This window comes from Typopeltis vanoorti, chromosome 12 (genome assembly GCF_054136105.1).
Source record: "Typopeltis vanoorti isolate ZY-2024b chromosome 12, IOZ_Tvanoo_1.0, whole genome shotgun sequence".
NCBI lineage: Eukaryota > Metazoa > Arthropoda > Arachnida > Uropygi > Thelyphonidae > Typopeltis > Typopeltis vanoorti.
In genome coordinates, this window is record NC_143560.1 from 18,622,835 (window position 1) to 18,641,386 (window position 18,552).

Below are 18,552 nucleotides of genomic sequence, written 5' to 3' on the forward strand. Positions count from 1 at the left end.
TTCAGTTGTAATTTTAAGCTTACAAATGTCAGTAACTTCATAGATTCTTTTTTGTGTATTGGAGATTTCGACCAACACCAGTGGCATTGGTCTTTTATCTGACCTCAGCATCCTACTGACTGATTGGAGTCAATCCTTGACTGATGAAGTCAGCTGTGATCTCATCAGTTGTGATGCCCTCTTAGAACCACTTTGCTTGCTAGCGCAAAGGTGTGGAAGGGATTTTACAGGTGTCCAACATTTTCGTCATCATGCGATAATCTGACTGTGGTACGATGAATCTTTACACCCTCATCAGTATTTCTTGCCCAGGAGAAATTGATATTTTGTTCCCCTAGAGATCTTGAGACAGGTCCATTTATCTTTATCTCGAAGGATGACTGGAGGGACCTCTCTTTTCTATCTTGGGTGATTTGATTTTCATGAGGTGTTACATCCTCTTCCATTCCATCTGATATTCTGCGTCTTATTAGATTGTTCCTCCTGTGAACAATCGAACTGTCAGGGAGTCTTTGTAGGTGGAACAGGTGTAAAGTCCCCTTCGGTGTCATTTACTTGAGTGAAGAGATTCAAGCAACCAGGATATTCTGTTTCAAATTTCTTTAGAATGAATTTGAGAATGTCAAGTGACATTTCTTTGTTTAAATGTTGGCGTCCTTAATATCTTTTACATTCTCCATCCTTGTGTACGATGAAGGAATATTCCGATGTCTTATTCCTGTCGACCTAGGAGGGTCTATTGACAAATCCCTTAGACTCACGCAAGAGTCTACCAGCTAAGCAATGTGTAATCACAAAAATAGTCAAAAGGAAGAAAGCTTACCTCTAAATATTCGGAAGTCCCAAATATCACACTAATCAAAAACGCGAGACTAATACTAAATACACGTAAACACTGACTAACGCCATCTAGTCCTCCTCAACCGAGATCAACCAATGACAAACACTTCACCTGTTAACTCCCTTTTTATAGGAACCACTAATTCACAGTGATCGAGAGGAATGACTTATGTAACTGCATAGAATGTTCTCAAATGACCACAAAAACAGAAAAATCTGTTAACGCCTTTTATTCCCGTATTGGGAGTAGGCGAGTCCATTTTGGCCCTATATAACTTTTGGAGACTGGGAAAGCAGTTCAATCTCCATCATAGCCAATCAGAGATAGCTGGCCCAAGGCTATAAGTATTTAATCGGCATCCAGTGAAAAGACGGCTCACAAGTGCTGCCATCTCGTGGTTACTAACAATATTTTAATGTCTGAAAATGGTGTGTGTGAGTTTTACGGCCGATTTTCTCGAGTTTATGGGGAGAATATTTGTTATTATTAAGATAGAGCTCTCAGGGAGTAAGGAAATCATCAATGGAGGCCATACTATTCACACCAGCCTTCATATCTGTTCTTGAATTCATTCACGCACCTGCAGCCAACTGCAATCCATTCTGGTCATACACCACTGAGAAGAAAATCGAATCTTCACCCACTTCTTAATAGCATTCATTTTCAACTTATAAGAATTGTGTCCTTTTCCTATCCATAAAATGAAAAATTCCATTCACTAAAATTCTGTGAAATTCTCTGGATCAGAATAACCACAGAGACCAGACCTGCACTCAATAGTCCAAGCGAAGTCTTGTCAAGGCCTTGTAAAGAGACAAAATCACTTTCTTATCCTTACATTATTATTATCAACACCCCCCCCCCCTCGTGCGGTCAAGAGATATCGTGGAGGTCCTATTCTCATGTGTACAGTTCATTGTATCTCAACTTAAATGCATTAACTGTATCTGCACTCTCCACACTCTCAGGCAATGCATTCTTCTCACTCACCACTCTATGCAAAAAATTACTCCTAATGCCACCTTATACAGCTTCTGGGAATGGCCTCTTGTTCTCCCCTGTCTTCCGATATTCTGCGAAAAATCTCGTAAATATGGTAATTATCCCTTACCAATGTATACATCTCAATAATGTCTTCCATCTCTCCACTAGGCTCTGTAATTTGTATTCTCTTAATTAGTCATTATGTTCCAGAGACCAGAAACCGACTTAGCCAATCGCCTCTGGACTCTCTCCAGCATCTCATCATCCTTTTGAAAGTCTGGGGACCAAATATGTGCTGTAATCCATATGCGGTTTGATTAGTCTTTTACAATGGAATCAAAACCTTCTTTCTACATGTCAGTGTTATCCACAGTATTCCCATAATCCGCTGTGTCATCCCGAAAATGTCCACGAAATTTCAAGTCTCTATCCACCACAACCCCTCAAATCCTTCATCCTTCAAAATATCCCCACTAGTCCTATACTTTGCATCCCATCTTTGCTTCCTATATTTTAATACCTTACACTTTGTAACATAAAACTGATATCTCCACACAGTTGCCAATTCAGACAGTCTAATTAGGTCCTCTTGCAAAGTTACATTTGCTCTACTTCTCTTAACTTTCCCCAACTTTGCATCATCAGCAAACAACTGTGGATCACCATTTAAGCTCTTTTCAATGTCATTTACATACAAATTATACAACAATGGCCCTGAAACACATCTCTGGGGCATGCCACTGGTGACTTTCTTCTCCTGGGATATCATTCCCCAATACACAATTTGTTGATGCCTATGAGATAGCCAAACTCCAAGTCACTAATTTAGTACCCAGTTCCATATGTTCCTATTTAATTACTACTTTGTCGTGGTAGTGTATTGAAAGCCTTTGCAAAAATATAAATATAGTGCTGTATATGTATCCCCTTCTCGACTGTATTTTTCACCTTGCTATAAGAAGTAAGCAGATTGCTAAAACACGGTATTCCTTTAACAAACCTATGCTGTCTGTTAAAGAGAATACTGTTATCACTGAGCTTCTCCACCACCTTGACTACAACTCCAGACAAGCAGCAGATTGGCCTATAATTCGAAGCCTTAGTCTTATCACCTCCTTTATGATGCAGAACAATTTTGTCAGCTTTCCATTCCTTTGGGACTGGGCTAATCTAAGTCTTATGAAAACGTATGTTAAAGGTGTTGTCTACCTGGAACATATCTTCAAGACACGCCGTGATATAAACTCCCATGACCTTTTTCACATCAAGTTTACTCATTTCCTCATACTTCCTGCTCACTCACCATCAGAGTTCCTCTCCCATTCCCACTGTTTTCAATTTCTGCATTATATTACAATCACAAAGATGGAATACTTTAATGAACTGCTCATTTAACATCCTCCTTAGTGTTTGTCATTCTGCTGTTATCTGACCACCATCATCCTCCCATAAACATTCTTCCATCTACTGGCAACATATCGAAAAAAACTCCATATGACTTCTTTTAGCGTTATTTGCTAACTGCTGTTCATAATGCACTTTTGCTACTCTTACTAAGTAAGTCACCTTCCTTGCTTGTGCTTTGTACTCTTTGTCAGTGGCACACCAGGGGGGATGAAAGTTGCCCTGGCAGCCCCAAAGAAAAAAAAAAATAAAGAAAATTTTCCAAAAATCTTTTCCTAATTATTTTTTTTTTAAAATTTATGTTGTGCCGTGTCTTCATTTCTATATTACTTATGAATTAGCGATCATTGCAGATGCTCAATCACAGGTCATATGCGATGTGTGTATTCTCGATTCATTCATTTTGTACTGCCTCTTGAATGGAGGCAGTACAATTCATTATATTCATTTTGTACAAAATGAATCTCCATTCATTTTGTACTGCCTCCACATGCCTTTTTCTTCCAAATTGTGTGGAGTGTATTTCTAGCTCGCATCCACGTGGCCCTGGGTAATGCTAAATGAGCTAGAGCGATTGCTGGTAGCCAGACCTATCTTAACGATCTCCTGGCCTATAGACATGAAATCACAAGCTATACAATCACCAAAAGTCATTTTCAGGACCACAAGAAAAGAAAACGGTGCTAATTTCCGGATTTGCCAACTCATCATTGAAGAAATCAGCTTTGCTAAAAGTCAATATCTCTCAAAAATCTTTCAAAAAAGTATATAGACATAGCTACCATTCAAGAGATGCACACAGATAATGAACAACAATTGAAATATAGAGGGAAAATTGCAGGATACGATATACCAGGAGCTATACATCACCAAGCTCATGGCTGTGCAACTTACGGACGCGTTAATATAGAGAATGCTCACTTAATATCAGTACATGTTAATCAGAATATACATACTATCATAGCCAAAATTGAACATCTCAGTGGTTAACATCTAAGTCTCCCGTGGTAGAATGGCCACCTGAGGTAATTCCCATATTTCCACATCCTACTATTTACCTAGGAAATTGTAACAGCTGTCACACCATGTTGAATTACAATAATAATGATGGGAATGGTGAAGCATTAACAAACTGGGCTGAGCAAAACAATGTTAGCTTAATATTTTATGCAAAGGACAAAGAAACCTTTACAGCTACAGCATGGAAGAAGGAATACAATCCAGATCTCTGCCTTTTTACCCAAAATTTGCAAAATCAGCCGATAAATATAACAAGACAAATCCTTGAAGATTTTCCACACAGCCAACATCACCCGGTAGAAATAGGAATACAAATACCAATGATGACGTCCTTATACGACCAAGATGGAATTCTAGAAAAGCGAACCGGCAGAATTTTTCACAAGAACTGGATAAAATAGTAAGATGGATACCACCTGTGAGTGAAAACTACAACAGATTAATTGGAGCAGTAGTATATCAACAGCGAAGAAGTATATTCCAAGGGGTTTCCGAAAGGAATGCATACCTGGCTGGAATAAAGACTGTGAAGAGCTATACAAAGTCTATTTAGAATCTGGCGACTGCATCATAGCTGATGAATTACTCCAGCAGCTTGATAACGAGCGCAGAGAAAAATGAATAAAACTCTAGAGGATTAGATTTTAAAAAATCAAGTAGAAAAGCATGGAGCCTATTAAAGAAGTTATGTGGAAGTATTCAATCACTCGTAGAGATCCTTTGGTGACTCCATATCAAATTGCCTGTCGAATAAGCTGGCTGTCTACAGCCCCCCCCCCCCCCCCGAGATCATTAACACACGCAAGGGAGGCTAAAAGAACACTTAGAAACTTATGACAAAGTGCAGCTGATGGTTCCCAATTTTCAAGAGAATTTACCACAAACGAAATAACAGGCCTTAAAGGAGGTGAAAACTGACAAAGCATCAGGCTTAAATGGTATTCATTAATTCTTGGTTAACTGTGGAAAAAATGCTCGTCAATGGCTAACAAAGTTCTTTCCTCACATTTTAAGTATGGGAAACCTTCGAACAGCCTTCAAGAGAACCAAAATAATAGCCATATTAAAACTCAACAAGCCTCAAGACCAAGCAGAGAGCTGTCGCCCAATTGTGTTCCTCGGCTGCTGTTATAAGCTCCTCGAGAGACTCCTCCTTAGTAGAATTTGGCCCAAAATATCTGAAGTTATCCCTGTTGAGCAAGCAGGTTTTAGGGCTCAACGTAACAGGTTTTCGGAGAGGTTTGAAAACTTCTGTTGTGTTTGTTGACCTTACTGCCACGTACGACACGGTATGGAAAGAGGGGTTGCTATAAAGCTGATACAAGTCATACCATGCCAATTCATCATACGACTTATTGATAACATGCTTTTTGACAGGTTCTTTCATGTAGTACTGGGAAACAAAATGAGCAAACTGAAAAAGCTGAACAATGGGCTCCCGCAGGGCTCAGTATTAGCACAAATCTTATTCAACTTTCATCATACCAACAACTAGGTCAAGAAAATTTGCTTATGTCGATGATATAGCCCTCGCCACCAACATAAGAACATCGAAGGAACTGAAGATATCCTTACAAATGACCTTAGAACTATTGGGGAATACTTTCGTAGATGGAGACTAACACCAAACCTCAATAATACTGAGGTCAGCTCTTTTCACCTAAACACCAAATTGGAAATAGAAAACTTCAGGTCAGCTTTAACAACACAATGCTGGGGCACTAAGAGTTCCCTAAATATCTGGGTGTTACCTTGGATAGAACACTATCGTTCAAAAGACATCTGCTGAATATCTCTTTAAAGATCAGAACCCGTAATAACATCATACAAAAACTGTGGTTCCACATAGGTTTCTTCTGATATTACACTGCGCTGTGCCACATTGGGCCTATTCTAATCTGCAACAGAATATTGTTCACCAGTATGGCTAGACAGTCCTCATATTAAGAAAATCGACACGCAAATAAATGCAGCGATGACGACAATCACAGGTTGTGTCAAATCCACTCCCCTCTACTGGCTTCCAACTTTGAGCAATATTGCACCACCGAACTTGTGCAGACAAGATACTCTAGTAAAAGAATACCAAAAATAAAAAATAAAATAAATAAACTGCAATCACTATTACCATTACATGAAGGCCTTCCATATCTAAGTATAAATCGCCTTAAATTCCGATGACCTCCACTAATACTGACTGAACTAGTAAATAGCAATTTTAATATTAATTCGAAATGGCTAGAAACTTCGAAAGAAAAATCTCCACCAGACTTAAACAAGTATATCTTTCCTAACCACCCAAAAGGGATTAAGCTTCCACATCATCTATAGAAAACTTTAAATAGGATATGCACATGACATGGTATCTGGGCAGACAGCTTACAGAAACGGGGAAGATCGTCTACACCCCAATGTTGCTGTGGGATCATAAACTAACAAAACCGGCACATTGTGGATGACTGCAGCATAAGAGCCTACCCTGGTGACCTGAGAGACTTTTTTGAAGCAGATCCTTGAATGGCTCTTGAATGGCTAGCTGAACTAGATATAAAATTTTAGTGACTTTTTTACCTGATATTTGTACGAGCACCTCTTGGCACCTCCACTCATATATGTACATTACTTCTCTCATTTTTATTGACTGCACAAATATGTGCAGTCTTTATTACCCCATAAGCTAAATCAATAAGATCCAGATTGTATGCTTCACCTCTTCAATCATTCATTTTACACCTGCCTTATTTATTCTCCTGATCTTCAAAATGCGCTCATTCAGTGCCAGATAATCCCTGAGTAGAGACCAAGCAGCACTGATTTCCTTCCCATGCAATATTATGGAATCACCAATATCACCTGCCTTATACTTTCACATATAACGCTTTCCCACAAAAGTCCTGATATGACCGGTCACTTTCACCAGCTTGAGGAAGATGTGACACTTCATTTACAACAATATCTTCTGATGAGATAATCAAATCCAAGATCCTCGATTCCAGTTTGGCCTCTGTTAGCTGTGTAAAGTAGATATCCCTTAAAAACTCAAAAAATTAATTCTCTTTGGTTACTAATGCTGTCTCTTCATTCCAGTCTATATTACCATAATTGAAATCATCCATAATCATTACCCTTTTATTTTTAGCCAGACCAGTTTGTGTATACATATCCTTCTCACTGCCTTCCACAATACCAGGTCTATAGCAACACCCTACTAAACATTTCATCCTGTCCACCTCCACTTCACACCAGACTGGTTCAAAACCACTGTCAGTATTTTCTCCTGACTCCTCCACCCTAGACCCTCATCTTACAATCTTCACCTCACTCTACAGTTTTGCCTCTTCTAACAAATCTTTTGCATCTTCCCTCACAGAATACTTTTTGCCTCTCAAATCATTTTAAACCAAAACAAGCAGTTCCTTCACCTTACCATTTTGCATCCGGATGGCGTGACTACGAGTATACCTAATGTATGTATATACCATCAGGTACGCATATACCAGAGGTAGCTTGTATATGGCTAATAACACGAGGCAGCTGACACAGAAAAAAGTTGTCCCTGTTGAAAATCTAAACAGGAAAGCAAGAAGGTATTTCCAGATTTATAGTATTGTTTTGGAAAAATATACAGAAAGAGAGTGAAACTAATAATAATAAATACCTGGATTTCTGTTCAAAATAGAGAAGAAAGACACACGAAATCTATTATTAGTCATTCTCACACTGAAAGCAATATTATCCTCCATTAAGGACACAAGGGTACACAGGAAATTTGAAATAGGAAAAGATTACAGTTTATTTTACAGCAGGTAAAAGTGAATTTCATAGTATAAAGAAAAACCTGCAAAAGATTTAAAAAGAATCAAAGTATGGCAACTTTCAGAGGGGAACTCTAGAAAGAAAACTGTTGTCCAAGGAAAAATAGAGTGGAAACAATAAACAAACAAACCTTGGAGACTCTGAAAAGGAAAATATTGTTGATTCAGCCTGAGAAGCATGTACTGAAGTGTTCCCAAGAATAAAAAAAAATGAGCACTCCAATATTGCTTATGTGTTCTGAGAGAATATGGAGAAAATTGCGAAATAGCTAATATCTGATATAATTCAGAAGATCACTTACGGCAAGCCATTCCATTCACACACTGCTCTATGAAAGTAAAATCTAGTTCTCGCCCTTCTTTACTACATTCACTCTAAATTTCCATGGATACCTTTTTGTCCTCTCCCTACTTTCCATAAAATGAAACTTCCATCTACTGGTATCCTGTATGACCTTTCAGAAGCTTGAATGTCTCTATCTTTTCATTCCTCTTTCTCCTTTGCTAGCATCTGCAGTCCACAAATTCTCGATCTCTCTTCATAATCTATATTCCACATCCTCTATATCATCTTTAACAATCTCCTTTATATCTTCTCTATTCTATCTGCATCATCTTGGAAAACAGGAGGTGATCTCTGCACAGCCCTCCAGATGTCTTATCAAACGTAAATAAACAGAATTACTTCCTTATTCTTATGTCAGTGTTCATTACAACATTGCAATCGTCAACTGGTTGTATTCACAATGTTTGTTATATGGTCACTGAACCTCAACTTCCTATCTGCTAAAATTCCAAGGTCCTAGTCTAGTCATTCTCATTTATAAAAGTGTATAAATTTATTAAAGCTGAAATGACCATCATTTTCACAATACCAGAATTCAAAACATTCTGCCAGTACTTCATGTCCATTGCATTCATTATTACCCAGACTATCTGTGCATCATCAGTAAACAGCTGTATCCGTCTCAATATCAATAATGTAAAAATTGAATACTAATGGACTAAGAACATCCCTAAAAATTCGTCCTTATGGACCAGTCTAAAGACTGGTCACTTAATCTTGTAAACTCAAATCTCCTATACAACACTTTTTTGATACCTGTCACACAATCATTCTCATTCACATTAGTAATTTAAAATCCAATCCTATACCCTTCAACCTATGCAAGTGAATTCCATCATGAATCCTGTCAAAAGCATCAGCAAAGTCCAAAAGTATCATGGTGTAACTAATTCCCTTGTCTAACTCAACCATTACATCACTACAAAATGTGAGAAAGTTACTCAAATTTAACCTTCCCTTAATAAAGCCATGCTCTTCATTACAAATGATAAATTCAGTGTCAACAAATTTCTGTATACAATCTCTTACCAACTTTTTCAAAATATTCACCACCACCACCTTAGAGATACTTACAGATCAACTGTTAGACACACTAGGCTTTGCACGAACCTTGTGAAAAGAGATTATCATACGTTCATTCAACTCCTGTCGAACCTTTCCTGTGCTGAGAAATTATACAGCCAGACAAAGTAACAGCCAACACTTTTAGGATCCGTGCTTATATTCCATCAGTCACTATTGCATAATTCATATTCAGTAAGTACCAACTGTACTCCATAGACGAGAATTTCTTCTTCCAGGGTAGAGTTGGAATTGAGCTCAATGTTGCATATACCTTAGTTTGTAGCAAAATGAGTGCTGGTTAATTGAACAATCTCTAATGTGTCTCTGAAGGTATGCACCAGCATACCTTCGCATTGATTGTTTCAGCTTGAAGAGCCGGTTTATTTTCGTATTCTTACATAGCGTTACGTACAATAGTTGGAGCAAAGGTCGGTCGATTGGTAGAGCGACCGACCTTTGTTCCAAGTTTGAGCGCTGTTAGTAGTTGGACGGGGATCAATCGTTCGATGCCGTTGGCACACTCTCCCTCAATGAATCTTTGGAGTCCCTGGAGGTGTCACATAATAATAATAATAATAATAATAATAATAATAACTCTTCTGCTCTGTGCCTTATAATTTTCATCGTTTCGTTAGAGTTTCTTGCTTAATGAGATTGCCCATCCCACCTTGCCTTTTCTTCGAACACCAGGGACACGTTTCGATATATGCATCATTAATGTATTTTTTTTTAAACTACTTCCCATATCCAGTTACAAGACTGCAGTATTCTTTAACCTGAATTGAATAATTGTAGTAACAAATATGGCATGAATATCACCAATGAAAGGAGAAAGGCTGAAAATAGGCAGTAACATTGAAAATATCAACTGCATGCTGAATAAAGAAACTACAAAACAAAAAAACAAACAAACAAAAAAAAAAACGTTTCGGATATTTAGCCATAACCTTTAGGAAAAAGCAAATTAAATATGAAAATAGAACAACGGAATAAGTAAAGCTGATACGGTGGACATCAACAGAATACGTTTATATGAAATAAGAGAAGAATTAGTCAAAACACTAAACTAGCTATAACAAGACAGTTTTCAAGGTATTATTAACTTATGGATATGAGAGCTAGGTTAGAAATAAAACAGAATTCGGATAAGAATTAAAAGTGTGAACAGATGGCATCAATGGCAAAATGATATCATAAATGAAGATATTTGGAATGAACTTGACATCATTAGCATTCAGGGATATGCAAGAGCTAATTTTAGGTAGTATAATCACAAACAGAATGAGAGAGGAAAGCTTAGCAAATCAAGTATTTGATTGTAGGAAAAAGACCGAAAGAAAAACGAAGATTTAAAGTGAAAGTGGTAATAAGTACTTTACAAGACCGAAATATAAGATCTGACCATACTGGAGTTCCAACAGAATAATTTGGAGGAAAGTTGCGATAGGAAGCTAGCAATAACGGAAACATATATAGTATTGGTATGACTTTCAAAACTCCATGGAGCTCCAAGATTCTACGATTCCACAGGGGTCGAACTACAATACAGGATACTACAATAATTATCATACCTTCACATGAAGACATTCAACATTTAGCACTCACTGCCCACTCTGGCAAAGCATTCCACTCATTCACTTCAGTAGCGTATGCCACTCATACATCATCAGTCGTATAAATATCCTTTTCACTTGCTTATATCCATGACCTTGGTATGCCCTTTTGTTCTCCATTGCCTTATGCAATAATTCTCATGGATCCATCTAATTGACTTCTCTCACCAACTTATATTTCTCGGACATATCACCTCTCTTCCTATTTCCGAAATTCTTTAGCCCACTCACAGTACTAATGTAGAGAGATGCAATCTTTCTTCAGTGAGAACCACATAAAAAGTTAGGGTTTAGACGTATTGCACTACCATTGATCATATATTGATTATATTCATGTTAGAGGTTTAATGGAATATTAACAGTACTGAGAAAGGATTAAAACTAATTTTAATACTTCCAATATTTCGTCTCCGTCGCAGAAACATCTTCGGGGATTACAAAAACGTTTTGTAACAACACACACACACACACACACACACACACACACACACACACACACACACACACACACACACACACACACACACACACACACACACACACACACACACACACACACACACACACACACACAATACAAAGTGAAACCAAAGTCCTATTTAGGTGGTGCGCCCTCTATGGGCGTTTGCAGGTGGCCTGAGATGTAAAGAGGGATTTCTGATAATTAAAGTTTCCCAATTTTGGGAAGTTTAATGCAACCGTATTTGTTTAAATTAGGTTGATTCCTGAGTGCAGATGCAGATTCAAAGAATAGTCTTTCTTTTTTGAATTTGCTATGGTAGAGCATGGTAGTTTTTTTTTTCCAAGAGATCCTGTGGGATGTATCCAAAACATGGTCTGCAATGCCAGATTGACCATAATCGTGTTTGCAGATGTAAGAACTGTGTTCTTCTAACCGGATGGATGATAACCTGTCTGTTTGTCCGAAGTAGGCAAGTTTACAAGAACAAGGTACTCTATATATGCAGGCACTGATAAAGGAGGGAGCAAGTCTTTAGCAGAGCGGATAAGGGTAGCAAGTTTACGGTGGGACTTAAAAGCTGTATTGAGGTTGTACTTTTTTAATGATCTGGCTATTTTTTGTGAAGTACCACAGATGTAGGGAATGGTGATGGCATTTCTGAAGTCCTTCTGAAGAGTTGGACGGGGAATGGTGATGGCATTTCTGAAGTCCTTCTGAAGAGTTGGACGGGGAATGGTGATGGCATTTCTGAAGTCCTTCTGAAGAGTTGAACGGGGAATGGGGAAGGACTTGATTATTTTTTTAATTCTGTAGTCATTATAGCCATTGGAAAGGAAGGTGTTGTGTATGTGTTCGAGTTCGGTTGAAAGGGCAGTTTTACTGGAACAAAGATTGTGGGCCCTATTGGTCAGAGTTTTAATAATGCCATATTGCTGGGAGTGGTGGGAGAGTTTGTGAATGTATCTGCCTGTATGAGTAGGTTTTCTATATACAGAGATAGAAAGGCTACCATTAGGAAGGCGTGTTACTAAAGTATCTAGGAAGGGTAAACTATTGTTATTTTCCTTTTCTATCGTAAACTGGATTCTTGGATGTAGTCTATTGAGGTGACTGAGGAAGGAATCTAATGTGCCTGGGTCATGAGGCCAAATAGAGAAACACATCATCTACATATATTAGCCAGATAGAAGGTTTTAGAGGGGAAGAGTCAGTGGTTCGTTTTTCAAAATTTTCCATATGATAATTGGAAAGAGGGGGTGAGAGGGGGGAACCCATGGTAGTTCCCTTTATCTGTTTGTAGATTTTGTTCTTCCAAGAGAAATAACCAGAGTTGAATATAACCAGTATAATCAACACACGTATTGATTATATATTGGACGATAGATGGCGTTGATGGTAGTACTGTCGTAGTTGGAGAATTAAGGTAGTGGAAAGGATGAGATGTATTTAGCGAAGTAGAGTAGTGTGCCCTCTCGCGATGCGTCCTTGGACTCCCTAGAGGTGTCGCCTTTAGCCTTACTGTTTAGCCTTTCTGAACTATGACAACCGTATTTGACTCCTTCAAAACCTCAGTTATCCTAAAACAGGAAATAGAAGCATATATATACAAACCTTGAAATATATATATATGTAGTCAAGACATCTGCATAATAAAAGTGAAAATTTCCCAATAAATAGAGGAGTAAGACAGAGAGAGATATCCTAAACTCTTTACATCTACCTTAGAAAACGTTTTTCATTAACTGATGAAAGAACGAGGAGATTAAAATTAACAGAAAGATTCCAATTTACCTGTCTTTTGTTGATGGTATTGTTCTCTTGGAAAAAAATGCAGAAGATCTAAAAATAAAATTAAGAGTATTAGCTCAAGTGTCCGGTCAAATTGAGTTGAAGAAGAATCTAAAAAAAACGAAAGTAATGATGAATAACATGTTAACAAGAAAAATACTTATACTGGGAGATAGAAAAGTTGAGAGGGTAGAGTCAGATATTTATCTGGAATAAATTATAAAAATTATTATAAATGAAATATAAATCCCATGGACAAATAGAAGAAATAAAAAGAGTGATCCCTAGATTGGATGGCTTTTGGGATGATGAAAAATATCGTCAAAGGTGATATCCCATTAGTTTGAAGAGGAAAGTTTTTGATTAGTATGTCTTATATCCACTCTGTAGTTGTGGTGACAATCCAAGATCCCAGGAAGGAATTGGCTTCCTAATTAACCATTTTATAAAATATAAAATACAAGAAATAAAACATATCACAAACAGGATTGCAGAACTCTTAAAATAAACAGACATTATAAATTTGGAATTATACAAGTTTATGTACTACCCTCAGACCACACAGAGGAAGAAATAGATGTATTTCACAACACACTAGACCAACTGATAAAGAGCAATGATACATTCTTTACGATCTTGATGGGAGACTTCAATAGTAAAGTAGGAGTAAGAGACGCACATCTAGCAGCAGTTGAAAAATATGGACTAGGACAGAGGAAGGGAAATAGAGAAAGATGGATAGAATTTGCTGAAAGTAGAAATCGTTATGTAATGAATACTGTCTTCAATAATGGAAAAATCGAAAATGGACATGAGGTGTTTTATGAAACAGATTATATATTAACACAGGTGTAATAAATAGCTCCAATATAGGTAGTAACCACAGATTAGTGAGAACAAAAATTCATCAAGAAAATATGGGAGACAGAAACTGATCAAAAATAAACGACACTATTAATTTACCACAAATCTAGAACACAACAAAGAGCTCTTCCAAAAAGAGATAAAAGAAGAAGAGTTTTATAATATTGATATGAATGAAGACCTGGATAAAAACTATCAAATAATAACTGTGGCCCTCCTAAATAATGCCAAACAGATTGATGGAATTGACCAAAAGAAGGATGAAAGAAAATTGTCTGATGAAACCCTAAGCCTTCTGATGAAGAGAAGAGAAATGAAAAGAGATCTAGACATGAGAAGCAGAATAGAATTTTTGTAGCTATGTAAGACAATAAGAAAAAAGGATGACACAAGAAATTAGAAACTTCAGAACATGGAGAATTAATTATAACAGAAATCAATATAAGTCTAAAAGGAGTGCAATGAGAGTTGTCCATAGGATAAAATTACTTTAGTTTACTTAATCCTCCTTTTCTCTTAATCTCTTTTTGGTGGCAAGCATTCTTGCAACCACAACCGTAACCCGAGGATAAGGTGGTTAGCCCTATGCCTCCCGGTGTGTCCAATGTCTGCAGATACGTGCGTTCAGGAGGACGGTTCTGGGGACGAAAAACCGGCGTTTCCGGTTGAAAAAACCTACTATGAGACTGGTCAACTCACCTTTCGTCGAAAGAGATCAGATAAAGGTTCCTCACGTCACTGATGGGAATCGAACCCAGGTCTTTCCAACCAAAGGGCTTCGTTTATAACGACTGAGCTACAGAGGCTCAAAATCAATTAATAACTCTTAAAGATGAAAATGGAGTGCTAATTTTAAAAAAAATTAATAATAAAAGATCATAAGCAAAATATAATCCTTCTATTCCAAATTATGTTTCCCAAGACTTAAACTAATATGAAATCAACAATATAATATCCCAAATGGAAAAGGTAGAAATATGCCCTGATGTTATAAAAGAAGTTCAATAGGCAATGGGTAGCATGACTAATGGTAAGACACACATGGCAAAGGTGAGTTACCAATAGAAGTTATGAAAGCAGGTTGTGTACCAATAATGGCTATGTCAAGTAAAGTTTCATGCCTAAGGCAGAAGAGGATACCCAAGAGTTGGAATGATGCTCTCTTTAACATAGTTTTTAAAAAGAGAGACAGAGAAGATATTAAAAATTACGGCACTATTAATCTCCTTTCGGCAATATACAAAATTTTAACGAAAATCATTAGCAACAGAATACAACATAAATTAGATTTTTGCCAACCTCCAGAACAAGCAGGATTCAGAAATTACAGCACCACTGATCATATACACTGATTGGAAAGAAGTCAATGGACATCACAGTGTGAGGAACCAACAGCCATGGCGCTCGTCTTAAAATGTAGGACCTCCTTTCGATGCGATGATTGCAGCAATCCTACGGGACATACTTTCCACAAGCCTACGATAGCAATCAATAGGGATTTTGGACCATTCTTCCAGTAGGCATATAATGGTGACTTGGACTTTATTGGGACGGACGTCCCTTGACCTCATCCTATGCTCCAGTTCATCCCACAGATGCTCAATAGGGTTGAGAGTGGAGGCCATTCATGTGTGTGTGTGTGTGTGTGTGTGTGTGCGCGCGAGTGAAGTTCACATCCAGAAAGTGCGCATTTACAATAGCATCCTTATGACACGATGTATTGCCTTGCTGAAAGCAACAATGGTCAATTCCATAAAAATGCCACAAAGTAGAGAGTATTAGATTGTCCAGATACCTCTCGGAGTTCAATATTCGTGTCACTACAGAGTCCGAGTTCAAACCAGGAAAAACAGGACTATGCCATTACACTGCTACTTCCGAATTTCATAGTTGGGGTTATGCCCTGTGAACGTCTCGGGTAAGAGACGTTCACAGGGCATCTGCCACATCCACATCCGCCCATCTTTTCGGTAGAGGGTGTAAGCGTTCTTTCGCTCCTTAACACAGCATTCCCAGCGTCCGTGTATCCCTGTACATGGAACTCCGCATTCATGTATCGGCCTCTGAATTACGGTTTTTATATATTATCCTTCAGTTACATTCCGTAAGTGTGGTGGGTTGTCCACTGCAGGTAGCCTTACATTGTTGACCTAGTATCGCTGATTGTTGACCTGGGATCACCCAATTTGTGAGCAATTTGCCGAACAGATAGACCTGCAGCATGGCATCCTATCACAATGACTCTTTCAAACACCGCCAGTTCCCTTCTCGCAGCCATTTCACACAGTTACACTGATTTGGGAGCATCATCTTCCTCCAATTTATACCAGCCAAAAACACGTGACTCGTAACATGGCACGATTCACCCTGCCAGTGGTAGGGAGGGTGTCCGTTGACTTCGTTTCAAGCAGTGTATTTGCCATGTCACCATGGATACAAATGTCATTTCCACAAGGGTGCACAGCCATTATTATTATTATTATTATTATTATTATTATTATTATTATTATTATTTCTGAAGTTACGAAAATAGAATATGAATTAAACTGGAAATGTTAATTAAAAAAACAAAAAACTTTGCTCGTTCAAATTAAAAACGATTGCAATACTTTTAACGTGAAGTCCTAAAGGTCTCCCTCCAAAAAAAAAAATAATAATAATAATAATAATTAAAAGACATCATTTAAGTATCACTCCCGATAGCCTGGCTGTCTAATTTCCAGCTATGTGCATTAACTTCTATTTTAAAAAAGGTACAACCATGCATGTAGTATATATGGTTATGCTGTCTTTTAAACGGCGGATATATTCAACTCTCTCTCTCTCTCTCTAGTGCGCGCGCACGTTATTTATTTATTTATTTACATAAAACATCCTTTTGTTATTTAAATATATCCCATCAAAATCCATCCCCTCCACCTAGATCATAGGTTCCCAAAGTGGGAGGTACCGCCTCCCACAGTGGGAGCTGAAGCCTTCTAGGGGGGGGCTATAGTGGGATCGTTCATTTGCATTTGGGGGCGTTCAGCATTTGAGGGAGTTCAGGCGGTCTAGGGGTCGGTGGCTCTTTATTGAAGAAATTAATAATATATATTTAAAAATTAATTATTTTCGTGATTTTAAGATTAGATAATCATTTAAAATTTAAATATTGACTTTTAATTCATCTTATGCCCGTCTTACACGATCAATTTTTTTTTATCAATTTTCTATTTCAATTATTTAATCATTTGAAAATTTACCATGTCAGATAGAAATAGATGTCAATTTTCTATGTCAGTGAGAACGTGTCATATAGGACATTTTGACTTCTATTTTTTATATACTTAAAAAAATTATTCATTTTTTGCTATTGTAAAAATTGATCGTGCCATACAGGCTTTAGTCTATCCACGCAGCAGACGAGTCTTAACTAGTAGTATGTCGGTCAACTATTACGTAGATAATTCACTCAAATTCAGCTTGTTTTGACAGGAATATGGGTGCTTGCAGTGACTTGTTCAAAGCACGAGTACGATGGTATCGCAAACAAGTCAATGCATGCAAGTTGATTCCGGCTAGATTTCAAATCTATAAATACCAGTGGTTTAGGGAATAAGTTTGATTATTTTTTGTGTGCTTTGCCAACAATCATCAGTCGAAAGTGTGATAGATAAGTGAAGTCATACAAAGTGTAAATTAAATATTTTATTTTGTGAATATTTTTGCAAATTTTATTATTTCATTATGTCTGAATATAAGAAGAAATGTCGACAGTACAGTATTGAGTATTTGAAATATGGTTTTATTCAGTCTCAAATATTTGAAATATGGTTTTATTCAAACTGTTATAATGGGGGGGGGGCGTTACAAAATGTATGTCTTGCAAAGTGCGCGGTGGCCCGAAAAAGCTTGGCAACCAATGACCTAGATGCAACAAAACCCAAAATTCACACGAAGAAACAAAGTGATATATTCGGTTACATTGCAGTCGCTTGAAGTTCTCACATAAATACTAATACTAATGAAATAAAATTAATTAAGCTGTAATAGCTAAACAAAATCAATGATTTCTTTGTGCTTAATGCTCAGCGGTAAATAATTTCATCTTGGGTTTTGGATGAGAAAGAATAGGCTAAAGATCTCTGGTTCAGTAACATTCAGTTGACTTGTTTTTTCTTGTATGTAAACATTTGCAAAGTTTTTTTTTTTTCCCTACAATGTTAAATGTAGAATTTGAATTATTATTATTATTATTATTGTAAATTTTCATCTTCATATTCATGTCTCATAAAATGTATGCCATTTATTGCAAGGTTAGGGGAAGAGGGAAGTAGACTGGGAAAAAAAATCACGTATGAATTATCTAT